General features: G+C 41.3%; 1 pseudogene; it reads right to left on the bottom strand.

Annotated features, from left to right (window-relative positions):
* Positions 1-2,612: 2,612 nt before the first annotated feature.
* Positions 2,613-5,145, bottom strand: LOC144803216 (KH domain-containing, RNA-binding, signal transduction-associated protein 1 pseudogene; annotated as a pseudogene).
* Between the last annotated feature and the right edge of the window lie 897 nt (positions 5,146-6,042).

Below are 6,042 nucleotides of genomic sequence, written 5' to 3'. Positions count from 1 at the left end.
TGTTTATTGAATTCTGTGTTTGAGAAATGTAGCAGTGATAGAGCAAAAATAGAAAGTGTTTCAGAAATTAGAAATCTTCTAGACATATGTTCAAAATCAATTTTCACAGATTATTCAGCAGGATTGTCAGGAATTTTTAATGTATATGTTTGATGTTTTGGAAGATGAAGGTGTAGATATAAAAAATCTTTTTAGCCTTTCTTATCAATGGCAGCATGACTGCGACAACTGTAGTTTATCAAGTAGTACTAGAATAGACACTGAAAGGTTTATATATTTGAGTTTACCAGACTGCAAATCAGTGCCTTTTAATAATCTAGTTAAAGCAGCTGATCACAATATGGTGTGTACCCAATGTAAGCCTGCAATGCTGTCCACATTATTTTTACAAACTTATGGTAAATATGTGATTTTAATGTTCCAACGATGTAGACCTGATGGAAGTAAATTGTCAACTTCTATTAAAAATTTTGTGGCTTCTCAGTTATCAATTTCAGGAAGAACCTTTGCAACTGTAGCTATTATTTATCATGACGGTCCTTCAACAACATCAGGGCATTACACATGCTATTTAAAAAACTCGTAAAGGTTGGACCCACTGTAATGACACTCATTTGACTTTCAAACAACGTTTGCCTTTTGACTTAAAAAATTCATACCTGGTGTTTTTAGAACCAAAATTTAAGTAAAGGTAATTGACCTATGAAGACGGGAGCAGTTAATAAAGGCTAGTTTGCTGTTTAAAATTATATTCTGAATAAAAGTGATCAAGATAATATAACAAATTGAGTTGTCTATAGGTACTGTAAGTGGATCTCATAGTAAGTGATATCAGTATCATACAAAATGATGAACATGAGTGAGTCAGAGATAGAATTATGATTATTTAAATATTGTGAAAATGTTGTATGAGCCTTTCTTTCAGAACGTCGGGAAAACGGTAATTTCAGAGTTTCTTTTAAGTAATTTGAAAATATACTCATACATCTGACACTATTTGGCCTTAAGGAAAAGTGAAGGAATGAGCAAAGAGTTATGACTGAAAAAAAGGAGTATATGAAAGGAGTATATGAAAATAATGAAAATATTTCAGATGTTCTTGGAGCTTTTCTTCTAGAAAGTCGATGAAATGGATTTTTTAGTGAACAGCAGAGTACTTTCCAACGAAAAGGACCTTTATGATATACTATTTGGCCTAAAGGAAAAGTAAGTGAATGAAAGATTAGTGTACATTTGTGATTTTTAAGTGTATAAGGTTTTTTTTAAAACACAATCTTTTAGATTGTGTTTTTTTTTCCCGCTGTCATATGATGAGTAATTTGAACTCACTGTTTTAAGTGAAATTCAATATATTCTGAGAACAGCAAAAATAAACTATGTAACATGTTGTACAAGTTATTCTATAGTTTGTATTGTGTAATTTAAATTGTATTCCCATTGTCTCACACTCACTTTCCTTTTCCACCCTCTTTCAGCTCTTTTTACTCACTTATAATGTTCTCTCACTCTCTTTCACCCCCGTTCCTTTACTCCACTTCTTTCACAACCCCTCATTCTCATTTCAACTGTCTGTATCCCCTCTCTCCCTTGCATAACTATTCAGCTTTCAGTCTCTCTGCTTTACTTCCCTTTTCCGTCTTTTTCTCCTTTGCTCTTTTAGTAATTCCTCTTTACTCACTCAGCAGTATTGTCGCACTCTATCACTATAAATCACCCACTCTCCCTTGCTTATCTTTGTTTGCTCCTTTCTTTTGACCTCTTCTCTCTATTTTCCGTTCACTACCTCTATGTCCTCAGTCCCTCACTCTCCTTGTGTTATGTTCACTTGTGTTTATCTATCTTCTATCATTTCTCTTACAACAACTTCACTGCTCCTCTCTCATCGTTCTTCAACCCATTTCTTTTAGTCCGGTTCCATAACTACCCCTGATTTCCTATCTTTCAGTGTCCTTCTCTTTACTTTCATCAGCGAATCACTTTCTCTCAGTACCACTGCTTTAGTCCTCTTCTCCTCTCTTTCCTTCTTTTGCTCCCTTACTCATTTTTCTTTCCTCACTCATTGTACTCCACTTCACTCAGTCCTTCCCTTAGTCTCTCTGTCTACTAACTTCCTCACTCCTTTTCTCCCAAAACTTCTATATTATCCTCTCTCCCTTCATCCCTTCACTCTATGACTCTCCTTCACTTACTATCAGTTATCTTCCATTCCTCATTCTTCTAAATGCATCCTTAATTAGACTCCTTTCCCTCTCAGTCATTATCTTTTTACTTACTCCTGTTTCCTGATTTAGTTTTGCTAACTCACATTTTAGTATCTTTCTTACCTTCAGTTCATTTTTCTCTTCTTCTCTTCCTTTCTGTCAGTGAATCTATATGCCTTACTCTTAGTAATTTACTCTCCTTCTATTTCTTTTTCCCTCTTTTTGTCCTTCTACCTTACTTTATTTCCCTTTCTGTGTCCTTCACTCTTACTTTATTTCTAAATACACTGTTATGATTTTTAACCTCTTCATTTGTATCTTTTATTTTAAAATACATATTTTACTAATTATAACTTATTTTTTCTTTTCTCTTTCACAGATACAAAATGTAGTAAAAAAATGTAATTAAAGTTTTTTTTGTTTAAAAAATGACTAAACTTTATTGACAAAACTGGCAGACATTTTGACATAAGTTTAGCTACCTATTTAGGCAGTCTTCACACATTCGTTAAGTAATTATCCTACGCGCACACTGAAAGGACGGTGTACAAACCCACAGGATTGATAACTATGTACAAAAAGGAAGCTTTTCATGGTTTGCTCCTTCCCCTAATAGCAGTGTTTAAAGTACCAATGTGTTGATATCAGAATGAGAGGAGTGGTCACCCTGTGAACCCAGTGTGGAGCAGCACTCCCAGGGCCATTTCTGTTCGGAAGGAAAGGGTGGTGGTCCCTACTGAACAAGGCCAGATTGGTCCACTGCATTTCCATGCACTTAAGTCACTCCCACATCCAGTGGGAGGTTGCCTGTTCAGCAAGTTCATGCCCCTCCCACAGAAGGCTACTTAAATCGTATTGAACATATCGGGAATCAGATCAAGAACTACCAGTCTCGAGCCAGAAAAGTAAGGGGAATAAAAGAATACAACTAGAGTACATAAGGGGGCGGGAAAGCTCCAGCTTCCGATAGCATGCAGGCACAAGGGCACACAAGACGGTGGCCAATAGATGCCAAGCCTACAATATCAGTTATAGCGTTTCAACCTACTCCACCAATAATGTAGTTACTTTGTTACGAACGCAATTGGTGGGGAAGGGGTGGAGGGGCAGCGTCCCAATTTTATTACCCAATATTTCCCTCCATTATATTTTTTGTATTAAAAAGTGTAACACGATTTATTTGCCAATCTGCTTTTTGACTGCCAATCAGCTAAGATTTATTTAAACAATTTACGCATTGCTTTTAATGCCGAACGGAAAACTAAAAAGGAAAAATATTTTTAAATGTAACCTATGTTTGGGGTTCTGTAGCTACAACTTTTAAGATTTGTAACAAAAGTAAAAAAATAAATACTTTGGTTTCTTGAACCAACTGACTTCACAACCAAGCCATAATTAGTTTGAAATGAACTTTTGAAAAGAACTGCAGAACACCGTTTAAAAAGAACGTCTCGGCTACACTACACATAAAATTAGATGTTTGTACAACTATTTTAACGCCATTAAAATACTCCTTGGTACAGAAGCTGGTATGAAGGAGAGCACGAAAGAATAGTTAGACAATTACGTGTCTGCCTGAAAAGCAACAGGATGAGTCTGGAAACCAGTATCTGGGAACGTGCACAATGTCGTCGTAATAACTGTTTAATAGCGTCCGTAAGGGTGATCCCTGTATGAGCCTTTCACAGGCCGGGCTGGCGGAGCCTTCAATGCACGCGAGCTGTTCCAGTCATCTTGCCCTTCTGGCCTACCGTAGCTGTCGTAGGATTCTGGTGTCTCACCGTGAGCGTAGTCATAGTATTCTGCTGTATCTCCTTGACCCTGGCTGTAGTAGCCTTCGTACCCCTCGTAACTCTGCTCAGCATAGGTATCCTCATAGCCATAATCGTTGTAGGGTTCTGCGGCTGGCGGTGGTGGGAGCGGTATCCTCTGGATTCCTGGCGGTCTGGAACGGGTTGAAGGCATGCCTCTGCCAGAAGGTGAAGGGGGGACACCCCGACCAGCACTACCACCTCTTGGGAGTGGACCTCCTCTACCTGGTGGCGCCCCGCGGGGTCCCATAGCACCACGCGGTGGTGGAACACCGCGCCCCCTCGCAACGGGTGCAGGCGGTGGGGGAGGGTGGGCTCCTCTTCCACGGGTAGGTGGACCACCACGACCACGCGAAGCCTCTGGTGGGGCTCCATTCAGGTAAGACAGCTCCAAAAACTGGTCCTGGCAGATGTCATCCATCATATCCGGCACTAGGAACTTCTTAACCTCTTCCATTGCGTGCGACATGCGCGTGTACGCCTCACACGGGGGTCCGAAGACCTCGATGAACACGTGCAGATCCATGTTCAGATGGGCATATTTTGGATCGCCGCCTTTTCGCAAATCCTCCTCCTTTCCTTTGTCCCTCATAGAACCCTTCCCCAGTACAGAAATTTTGGCTCCCGTCTCTTCTTGTAGTCTCTTAATAGTATTGCCCTGCGGCCCCAGGATCTTCCTAACAAAATTAAACTTTGGATACTGTTTAACTGGAATAAGAATGCGCTCCTTCAGCTTCATATTCTTGTGGGAAAACAAATCAAGGTATGTGTCTGCCTCATCGTCGTCCTTTTTATCTCCCTTTTGGACCTTTTCAATTTCAGTGCTCAGGAGTTTCATAGCGTGTGTAAAGCTCGGATCCAGACTGTCCTTTTCTGCCAGCAGCTGAGGCAGGTACTTGCTTTCGGGCTCTTGGGTTGGAGGGGCGGAAGGCGGCTCAGAACGACCTCCGCGGGAGCCTTTGAAACCACCGCGGCGAGAACCTCGACCGAGCATGCTCCTCGGGGCCTGCATAGTTGCAGTGTGTGAAGAGAAAAGGCAGACGAAAACTGGCCAGCAGGGATTGCGCAGTCACGAAAGGCGCACTGTTGGTGGAAGACCGAGAAAGAACCGCAAAGCTGCTGCGCCGCTCCTAATACACAGGGGTGAGAACAGGAAGTCAAAATGTAATTAAAGTTACATTTATTATATGGTAAGTGTGACTAAAAAAATGTAGTTTGTCATCACCCTTTGCTTTAACCTCACTACTATTTTCTCAACCTACCTCACTCCTGTTTCTTTACTCTGCTTTCCTCACTTATTCATATTCTCCATGTTTACTCCCCTTTCCCTATTTCCCCTCCTACATTCAACTTCTTTCAGTCCCTATTCTTTACTTCCCTTACCCTCTGTTCCCTTCCTTTGCTCCCTCACTCATTCTCTTTCCCTTAATCATTTACTTCACTCCTACACACACACCCCCCCAACACACACACACACCTCTGACATACACCCCACACACACACCTTACACACACACAGCCACACACACACTCCTCACACACACCCACACATCCCACACACACACACACACACTCCACACATATACCCCCCCCACCCCCCCCACACATATCTCCAACACCCACACCTCCACCCACACCCAAACACCCCACACACACACCCACACCCCCACCTACACCCACTGACTCCCTATAAGTCACCCACACTGCCTTACTTACCTTTCTTTCCTGTTTCACTCAGACTCTTTCAGTCACTCCTTCCTTTACTCTCTCTCTCTTTTCTCTTTGTCACTCCCCATGTCTTAACCTTATTCACTTTTATCCACCCTCTTTCACCCCTCTTTACTTACACTCACTGCTCTTTTCTCACCCTCCCTCACCATTGTTCATTTATTCCGGTTCCGTCACTACCTCTCATTCCCCATTCTTTACTGTCCTTCCTTTTACTTTCAACACCCACTCACATTCTACCAGTACCTCTACTTTAGTCTTCTTTTTTCTCTTTCCTTCTTTCGCTCCCTTATTCATTTTCCT

The sequence above is a fragment of the Lissotriton helveticus genome, chromosome 1_2 (genome assembly GCF_964261635.1).
Source record: "Lissotriton helveticus chromosome 1_2, aLisHel1.1, whole genome shotgun sequence".
NCBI lineage: Eukaryota > Metazoa > Chordata > Amphibia > Caudata > Salamandridae > Lissotriton > Lissotriton helveticus.
Note: the sequence above shows the minus strand (reverse complement) of the source record. Positions and strands in the feature narration are given on the sequence as shown.